The sequence below is a fragment of the Daphnia pulicaria genome, unplaced genomic scaffold (assembly GCF_021234035.1).
Source record: "Daphnia pulicaria isolate SC F1-1A unplaced genomic scaffold, SC_F0-13Bv2 h1tg000166l, whole genome shotgun sequence".
Taxonomy (NCBI): Eukaryota; Metazoa; Arthropoda; class Branchiopoda; order Diplostraca; family Daphniidae; genus Daphnia; species Daphnia pulicaria.
Genome location: NW_025804853.1, coordinates 10,001 through 20,000, shown reverse-complemented (window position 1 = coordinate 20,000; position 10,000 = coordinate 10,001). Strand labels below are relative to the sequence as shown.

At 49.0% G+C, this 10,000-nt stretch overlaps 3 non-coding genes across 3 annotated transcripts in view; all 3 read left to right on the top strand.

Annotated features, from left to right (window-relative positions):
- Positions 1-4,417: 4,417 nt before the first annotated feature.
- LOC124319452 lies at positions 4,418-6,712 on the top strand. The gene has a single exon (XR_006913147.1). It is a non-coding gene; the product is annotated as a small subunit ribosomal RNA (ribosomal RNA).
- A 936-nt stretch (positions 6,713-7,648) lies between these two features.
- Positions 7,649-7,801, top strand: LOC124319448. The gene has a single exon (XR_006913144.1). It is a non-coding gene; the product is annotated as a 5.8S ribosomal RNA (ribosomal RNA).
- Positions 7,802-8,442: 641 nt separating this feature from the next.
- LOC124319449 overlaps positions 8,443-10,000 on the top strand; it is a 4,578-nt gene continuing 3,020 nt past the window's right edge. Inside the window, exon 1 of the ribosomal RNA XR_006913145.1 lies at positions 8,443-10,000. This exon is cut by the window's right edge and continues 3,020 nt beyond it. This is a non-coding gene — a ribosomal RNA (large subunit ribosomal RNA).

The following is a 10,000-nucleotide window of genomic DNA, read 5'->3' as shown; positions in this document are numbered from 1 at the left end:
CGGGCGAAGCGAGACAGTGTCAAAAAGTTGAAAAATAAGAAAAGTTGAAAAAATGTCAGAGTCCGAAAAAATGAAAAATTTTTCCAAGTCCCGACGACGGGGTAGTGACGCTGTAGCCGGGACTTGGATGAATGAAAGCGGCTGAAAAAGAGAGAAAGAGCGAAAGAAAAAAGTTGGAAAAAATTTCTAAGTCCGAAAAATTCCAAGACCGGTTTTTGGTGGAGACCGGTCGGCAGTTGAGCGGGCGGCCCGGCCCGGGCTCTGGTGAAAGTCCGGCGACCCTCTCGGAAATGAGCTTTTTCGTACAGTTACTGCCCGGAACATCCACCACTTTCCTATATAGGGAAGAGGTTGTCGAAAATGAAAATTGAAAAAATTTTCTAAGTCCGAAAAATTGAAAAATTTTTCTAAGTCCCGACGATGGATAGTGAAGCTATAGGCGGCACTGGGACGAGCAAAGACGGCTGAAAAAGAGAGAAAGAGCGAAAGAAAAAAAGTTGGAAAAAATTTCTAAGTCCTAAAATTTCCAAGACCGGTTTTTGGTGGAGACCGGTCGGCAGTTGAGCGGGCGGCCCGGCCTGAGCTCAGGTGAATGTCCGGCAAAATTTCGGAAATCAACTTTTTCGTACAGTTACTGCCCGGAACATCCACTACTTTCCTATATAGGGAAGAGGTTGTCGAAAATGAAAATTGAAAAAATTTTCTAAGTCCGAAAAATTGAAAAATTTTTCTAAGTCCCGACGATGGATAGTGAAGCTATAGGCGGCACTGGGACGAGCAAAGACGGCTGAAAAAGAGAGAAAGAGCGAAAGAAAAAAAGTTGGAAAAAATTTCTAAGTCCTAAAATTTCCAAGACCGGTTTTTGGTGGTGACCGGTCGGCGGGTGTGATGGTAAGCCCCGCCTGAGCTCTGGTGAAAGCCCGGCAAAATTTCGGAAATCAACTTTTTCGTACAGTTACTGCCCGGAACATCCACTACTTTCCTATATAGGGAAGAGGTTGTCGAGAAAGAAAAAGTTGAAAAATTTTCTAAGTCCTAAAATTTCCAAGACCGGTTTTTGGTGGTGACCGGGCGGCAGTTGAGCGGGCGGCCCGGCCTGAGCTCAGGTGAATGTCCGGCAAAAATTCGGAAATCGACTTTTTCGTACAGTTACTGCCCGGAACATCCACTACTTTCCTATATAGGGAAGAGGTTGTCGAAAAAAAGAAAGTTGAAAAATTTTCTAAGTCCGAAAAATTGAAAAATTTTTCTAAGTCCCGACGACGTGGTAGTGACGTGGTTGGCGGGACTTGGACGTATAAAGGCCGATGAAAAAAAATGGAAATGGAAATGAAAATTTCTCGATTTCCGACGACGGTGTTTGGCAACGACTCTCTCGCCCGGCCACTGGTCGGCGCGAGAGAGGAGTGAGCGAGACCCGTCGATTCGAAAAGAGAAGCCGTCACACCGTCGAGGCGTGGCGGCTCTCAAGTGGGTTGGTCGGGCGTGTCGTGATGACTCGCGACCGTAAAAAATTCCCACTCAAATTCTCCCATTTCCGACGACGGTGTTTGGCAACGACTCTCTCGCCCGGCCTCTGGTCGGCGCGAGAGAGGAGTGAGCGAGACCCGTCGATTCGAAAAAAAGCCGTCACACCGTCGAGGCGTGGCGGCTCTCAAATGGGTTGGTCGGGCGTGTCGTGATGACTTGCGACCGTAAAAAATTCCCACTCGTCGAAAATTTTCTAAGTCCCAACTTTGAAAACGACGGTTCCTGAAAGTCGGCTGGCGGTTGGATGGGGCAATGTCCCCGTCCAATCGCTAAAAATGAGCCGGAAAACGGAGACATTATGCGGCGGAACATTAGTGGTTTTCCTTAGTATAGAAGAGGTCTCGATTCCTAAACTCGGAAAAATTTTCAGAGTCCCAAAAATTTTCGAAGTGTCGAATAGTTTGGTTTCTCGAATTGAAAATTTTTTTCAAATTTGCGACATTACGACAAGCAGCGATTGTAAAGCCCGGTCCAAATTTTTCAAACGAGTCTTACTTCTTGTTAGTCCGCCTGGCCGATACCAAAGAATGGCCGACCGTCGACTATCGGGCGAATAGACGGGTGAAAGAAATAAAGTCGAAGCCGGTGGTTGGATAGATATCGAAGGGAAGGCGAAAGAGGCGAAAAGGAAAGCGCGAAATTTCTTTAGTAGCTTCGACGCAAAAACTTTGGTATCGACGGGGAGCTTTGGGAAATGAAACGAAGACGCAGAATGGGAAGTTGTCCGGTTCGGCGTTAGTTGTAGTTTCATTTCCACCGTAGCTGAGCTCCTTTCCGCCCGCCACTTCACATGATTTTAGTTTCGATTCCGTTCGATCGCGCTTGCACTGTCTTTGTTTTTTTTTCACTGCTTGGATCGCGGCTTTGCTCTAACCAGTTTAGCCCCATGCGATCAAAAAGTCTTAAAAAAAAAAACCGTTGAACGGAGACGAACTCGATGAGCTGTCGGTGTGTGAAATATCATTCCTTCGGTAAAACCGTTTTCGAAATTTCCGATGGTCGGTATATGTAAAAATATATCCGAACCGCGATGTGGACGGGAATTCAAACGCCCGCTTCACCGATTGGTGCGACAGCTGAGAAGCTCGTCACTCGATCCAACGACTCTTGGTCGAAAAGTTCAGAAGAGGTGCGCGCGTCAAACATTTTTTTGGTTTCGGACGTTTCGTTTCTTCGGCACGTGTGGTTTGTCTGTGGCCGTCTGTGAGAGAAATCGGACGCTTGTTCTTTGTTATTTTACCGTAACAAGACAAGACGGGAAAGATTCTTTCTTCCAAACTTACGGCATCATAACCATCAGCGTTTACCGTCAGCGACGATACGGAAGAGAAAAGAAAATGGTGCGCGTCTTTTCACTTTTTGACACCGTATCAAAAAAAATTACCGTTCAGGCGGAAATGTGTGTGTGTGTGTGTGAGCCGAGAGATAAAAAATAAAAAAGCCACCAAACAGAACGCTTTCAAATTATTTCGTGCGGCGTGCGCATATTTCACATTTTGCCGTTTGACGGAAGCTCGTTGTGTGGAACACAGAAGTGGAGATGGACGGAGTTGAAGGGGGGCGAAGACGGCCCGGTCGGACAAAGTCAAGAGATTGAAATATACGAGAGAATTGGGTGGAAGTGATGGCAAATCTATAAAATTCAAAAATCGGATGAGATGCGAGGACCGCAAAATGTGGCGTCGACTCTGACTCTCTTTTACTACGAACTTCCCTTCGACGGAAGATATCGAGAGCTGAGCTGAGCGCCCGCTGAGTATGGCCGGCGTAATTACAAACGAGTTACGGTTGGAGCTATATCGATTGTACGTATCCCGAACGTTCATCGAACAAGCCAGATCAACTCGGCGCCCGGTAAGATGTACGCTCAGTTATGGCCATGACACACGAAGGGAGAATTCAAACGGCTGTGAGTGTACGGCCCGCCCGGAGTTGTGTGTAGGCAGTGACCTCTCAAGAAAAAACGTAAAAAAATTTTTTTTGACAGTCACCGGTCTGCGACAAGTAATCAGTACGAAACTTGGGTGCAATGCAAAAAACATTTTGAGAATCCTTGCTTGACAACAACGAATCTAACACGATAAAAAAACGATCCCCATCGGTGTACCGCTTGCTTTTCTCGCGCTTCGGCGCAGAATCGCTTATTCAGCTGCCCTTGGAATATGTTCGTTTCGTGCATACTTGATCTCGGTCATTCTTCGGTGAACTCTTAAAGAATTGCGCACTTTTATAGGGGTAGTCTGGTTGCTTGTCTCGACTTGAAATGATTTGTTTTTTTCCGCCCATGACTTTCTATACGATGCCTCTATGCTGGCCTCTGACGCGCGGTTGTTCCGAGTTTTCTCTTTCTCTTCGAAAGTCTTTGCGGAAAATTCTGCCTCGTGTGACCGTTGAGCGGTGAGGTGTGTGTGTGTGTGTGTGTCGTGCGGGGTGATGCGAGAGTGTGCCTCGGCGGTGGAAAAATAAAAATAAAACTCTGAGCCCACAAAAATTTAAAAGATGTATGCTTGTCAGCTTAGTAAAGCAGGCTTGACTTATGAGCATACAGCACGCCACATATGACCGTCGAAAACCGTAATACGGGAAAAAAAGTTGATGAATATATCAAGACCGGTCGAATGAATCCGATTCACTTTGGGCTCATAGACCGTTGAATGGTCTTTGACTTTGGAAATTGAAATGAAAAAAATCCAACAAACGGATCGGATCGGTGTTTCTCTTCACTGGGACTCGCTGTGACACGCCAGGCGTTGCGATCAAAAATTTTAGTTTCCGAAGAAAAAGAAAAAAAACGAAAAACGTGTTGATTTGGTGTGTGTTTGGTGATGCGTGGGCGAAATAAAAACCCGCAACTCGCCGGATGCATATCAAACAAACATACACGAAATACCTGGTTGATCCTGCCAGTAGCATATGCTTGTCTCAAAGATTAAGCCATGCATGTCTAAGTACAAGCCGCTAGACGGCGAAACCGCGAATGGCTCAATAAATCAGTTATGGTTCCTTAGATCCACTCCATCCTACTTGGATAACTGTGGTAATTCTAGAGCTAATACATGCACTCGAGCCTCGACTGCGGGCTTTCGGGCTCGCAGAAGAGGTGCTTTTATTAGATCAAAACCAGTCGGGGCCGGGCTTTCGGGCTCGCGCACCGTACCAATTTTGGTGACTCTGGATAACTTCACGCCGATCGCACGGCCTTCGCGCCGGCGACGTATCTTTCAAATGTCTGCCTTATCAACTGTCGATGGTAGGTTACGCGCCTACCATGGTTGCAACGGGTAACGGGGAATCGGGGTTCGATTCCGGAGAGGGAGCCTGAGAAACGGCTACCACATCCAAGGAAGGCAGCAGGCGCGCAAATTACCCACTCCCGGCACGGGGAGGTAGTGACGAAAAATAACGATACGGGACTCTTCCGAGGCCCCGTGATTGGAATGAGTACACTTTAAATCCTTTAACGAGGAACCATTGGAGGGCAAGTCTGGTGCCAGCAGCCGCGGTAACTCCAGCTCCAATAGCGTATATTAAAGTTGTTGCGGTTAAAAAGCTCGTAGTCGGATGTCTGTCTTCGGCCGGGCGGCGCCGCTCTGAATCAAGGGTGTTGCGTTTCACGCTCTGGGAGCCCGGGTGTCAAAGCCCGACTCTCTTCACGGTCGGACAACATCGCCGGAGTGGTGGTCGGTGCGTCGTTGTTGTATCTGCGGCCAGAGTTGGAAAGTTCTTTCGGGTTCTTTTTTAAATTTTGGTCGTAGTTGACTCGATTCGCTCCACCCAGTCAATCGTTCGGGGTGCCCTTCACCGGGTGTCTCGGGCGGCCGGCAACGTTTACTTTGAACAAATTAGAGTGCTCAAAGCAGGTGTATCCCAACGCCTGAATATCGCAGCATGGAATGATGGAATAGGACCTCGGTCCGATTTTGCTGGTCTTTTACTTTTGGACCCGAGGTAATGGTCAATAGAGACGGACGGGGGCATTCGTACTGCGGCGACAGAGGTGAAATTCTTGGACCGCCGCAAGACGAACAACAGCGAAGGCATTTGCCAAGAATGTTTTCCTTGATCAAGAACGAAAGTTAGAGGTTCGAAGGCGATCAGATACCGCCCTAGTTCTAACCATAAACGATGCCAACCAGCAATCCGTCGGAGTTACTCCAATGACTCGACGGGCAGCTTCCGGGAAACCAAAGTCTTTGGGTTCCGGGGGAAGTATGGTTGCAAAGCTGAAACTTAAAGGAATTGACGGAAGGGCACCACCAGGAGTGGAGCCTGCGGCTTAATTTGACTCAACACGGGAAACCTCACCAGGCCCGGACACTGGAAGGATTGACAGATTGAGAGCTCTTTCTTGATTCGGTGGGTGGTGGTGCATGGCCGTTCTTAGTTGGTGGAGCGATTTGTCTGGTTAATTCCGATAACGAACGAGACTCTAGCCTGCTAAATAGGTGACGGGTTTTATCAATTGAAACCGAAGGGAGTACGGAGGCGTCGGGATCAGGTGGCGGCGATTCGGGTCTCGGTGGGACTGGTTCCTTTAGTGAGGCAATCTCTCGGCTTGGTTTCGTTGTGCTTTGTTCGTCGGGTGTACGGCCTTCACGGGTTGGTTGCCTGGCGGATGAGGTATGGCGGGGCTTTGTCGGGAATGTCTCGCGGGGGCTGGCTCTATTGTTATTCGGTCGTCGTCATCCCCGGCGATACCTTCTGCTCTCGCGTCCGTCACGCAGTCTTCTTAGAGGGACAAGCGGCGTCCAGCCGCGTGACAGTGAGCAATAACAGGTCTGTGATGCCCTTAGATGTCCTGGGCCGCACGCGCGCTACACTGAAGGAATCAGCGTGTTTCACTCTCCCTGTCCGAAAGGACCGGGTAACCGCTGAACCTCCTTCGTGGTTGGGATTGGGGACTGCAATGATCCCCATGAACCAGGAATCCCTAGTAGGCGCGGGTCACTAGCCCGCGTCGATTACGTCCCTGCCCTTTGTACACACCGCCCGTCGCTACTACCGATTGAATGATTTAGTGAGGCCTTCGGACGGGCTTGTCGGGGTGCCGTCGAGTGGGGAGCAATCTCTGCCCGTGCGGTGCCTACCAACGGCGAGACTGAAAGATGGTCGAACTTGATCCTTTAGAGGAAGTAAAAGTCGTAACAAGGTTTCCGTAGGTGAACCTGCGGAAGGATCATAAACGAACAAGACAAATGTTTTGCGCATATGGCTTTGGTTGAGCACGAAACAACTAAAAGTTGCAAAACAAAAAAAACCCCATCAAAAGTCTTTCGGCGTAAGACATCGTATGAACTATGTGTGGGTTGACGGAAGAAAATCATTTATTTTGAACGGGTATCAGGCGCTCTGATGCGCGGTGGTTTAAAGCGGATTCGCCTTTTCAAATTGATTTTTCTTTCCTCTCGGCTCAAAAAAAAACACAAAGTCTTTCGATTTGGTCTATGGCCGTGAGCAAATTCTTCCTGCTTCGATGGTGAATGTCTCTATAGATTCATTCGACCTTTAGCGGCGCTCACAGTGTTGACGTTAGTAGAGTGAAGAATACGATAGCCCGCCTGGGCCGCGAGTACCGAAGGAACAATAAAGGAGATTTTATAAAGTCTTAGTCCCTAAATCAAACACTTTGAAAAATAAAAACTCGGTGGATGGAGAGTCGGAAAAAAAAAAAAAAAACATCAAGATTTTGAACGGGTATCAGGCGCTCTGATGCGCGGTGGTTTAAAGCGGATACGCCCAATCGAAATTGTTTTTTTTTTGTTTCTCTCTTCGTCTTCGGGATTTTTTGATTCTCGGTGGGGGACGAAAGTGTGAGACTTTACTCTGGACGTTCTTTTCGGGCGTAGATACTCGTGGTTGCGTGCGTGTGCGTCGTATAGACTAACACTCCAAAGCCCGACACTATGCCGTTGAAAACCGAATGTTTTTTAAGCTTGCCCTTCGCCCTCTCGATGAAGTAGGAAGAATTCAAAATCACAATAACACACTAAACCCAAATTCTAGTACGAGTGTTTATCGGAACATTTTCTTTCTGGCTTTCTTTCTCCGCCCTCGCATTCATTTGCTTGGGCGGGTTGGAGAAAAAGAGAGAAGAAAACGAATATGTCGTTTTATATACGACCCTGAACGGTGGATCACTAGGCTCGTGGATCGATGAAGAGCGCAGCAAAGTGCGCTAATCCATGCGAACTGCAGAACACATGGAGCATCGAAATCTTGAACGTAAATGGCGGCCCAGCTTCTCGCTCGGGCCACATCTGACTGAGGGTCGGTCGAATGATGAACGAACAGAGATTTTTTCAGTCTTGGTTTTGCATGTTGGGTCGCGGCGAGATTTATTTTTCACCCGGCCTGACCGCATAAAAGCTCCCGAATCTCTAACGTCTGGGTGCCGCGCGACTTAAGTGTCCGCGATGCCTCAAATACAAAAAAGGGGGAAAAATAAAAGAAGGTTCGCCCTGTTTTGTTTTTTTCCTCTCTATTCAAAAGAAACCTTTTTCGATGGCAAAACAGATGGGAAATTTTTGAGCCAACTCAAAAAAAAATTTTAGAAATAAACACATCTTCTCGAACAAGGTGTCGGCTGCGTGTGCGCGATATACCGCTTCAACGCGAGTTTAGTTGTGTGTGTGCGCCGGGCGTGTCGAAGTGTCGACCACCGCGAATTATCACTCACTCTAACCGCTCGTTATGCAAGCTTGGTTCGCGCACGACGCGTTGTTTCAATACAAAAAGCCGCAGGACGCCCTGTCACTTTTCGTAAATTAATTTTTGCGAATAACGAGAGACTCGCTTTATTTCGAAAAAAAAAAATTTGAACCGGCAATTATTCAATCTTTCCCGGCTTTAAAACGCCAAAGTCTGCCGAGCTAGATAAAGTGTTGTCTCCTTTTGAAAACAAACAATTCATTCTGACCTCAGTTTAGATGAGACTACCCGCTGAACTTAAGCATATCAGTAAGCGGAGGAAAAGAAACTAACAAGGATTCCCTTAGTAGCGGCGAGCGAACAGGGATGAGCCCAGCACCGAACCTCGCGCCCGGTTGAGCGGGTGCCGAGGAATGTGGTGTTCGGGAGGATCGTGCGCGTCTGTCCGGTATCTATCGTCCAAGTCTCCATGAACGGGGCGAGCAACCCACAGAGGGTGTCAGGCCCGTAGATAAGACGAGCCGAGACCGTGCATCGGATCCCTTCCCAAGAGTCGGGTTGCTTGAGCGTGCAGCCCTAAGCGGGAGGTAAACTCCTTCTAAGGCTAAATATCGCCACGAGACCGATAGCGAACAAGTACCGCGAGGGAAAGTTGAAAAGAACTTTGAAGAGAGAGTTCAAGAGTGCGTGAAACCGTTCAGGGGGTTAAACGGGTGGGCCCTCGAAGGTCGAACAAGTCCCCGCTCCCGGCACTTGGTTGTATGCCCTTAACGCTGCATGGAGACTGCCTGAATTGGCGGCTCTCTTGCATAAGTCGTTCTGCGATCGCAATAGCCACGCCAAGGTCCGCAAGTGGGGGGCCTAGTAGGACTCCGCGACCGACTGGGTGTCTGTTACACGGGGCGTCCTCCGTTAGCGAGTTTCGTGGTTACCTTCGCGGGTGCCGCGATGACGAGCGCGGCGTTTCCCAACAGTACTGCCCGGTCGTGACCTGTCTCCTCCCGGGAGGTGTCGTAGCTTTTTTTTGTAAAAGAGAAAAAGTTGCGGTGCTCAACCTGTGGAGGCCCAGAGCGGAGAGTAGAAGTCGGGTCCCACCCGACCCGTCTTGAAACACGGACCAAGGAGTCTAACATGTGCGCAAGTCGTCGAGAAATTATCAAACTAAACTCGCGAGGCGCAATGAAAGTGAAGCGGCCCCGATGAGGGTGCATCCGCGAGGGGTGATCCCGTCTCGAACAGAGCGGGCGCAACCCCAGGGCGTCCGAATGCTCGCGAGATCTTTCCCCCTTAAAAGGGTTTGGTCGAGTCGGCCGGACGAACCCAGAGCGCACACGTTGGGACCCGAAAGATGGTGACCTATGCCTGGCCAGGACGAAGCCAGGGGAAACCCTGGTGGAGGTCCGCAGCGATTCTGACGTGCAAATCGATCGTCGGAGTTGGGTATAGGGGCGAAAGACTAATCGAACCATCTAGTAGCTGGTTCCCCCCGAAGTTTCCCTCAGGATAGCTGGTGCTCGCAAAGAGAACAAACGGAGTTTCATCCGGTAAAGCGAATGATTAGAGGCCTTGGGGTCGAAACGACCTCAACCTATTCTCAAACTTTCAATGGGTGAGAAGCCCGGCCTTTTTCCTTGATTGAGGCCGCGGCAATTGATTTGAATCTGAGCGCCCAGTGGGCCATTTTTGGTAAGCAGAACTGGCGCTGTGGGATGAACCAAACGCCCGGTTAAGGCGCCTAAACGACGCACATTTCGGATCCCACGAAAAGGAGTTGGTTGCTAAAGACAGCAGGACGGTGGCCATGGAGGTCGGAATCCGCTCA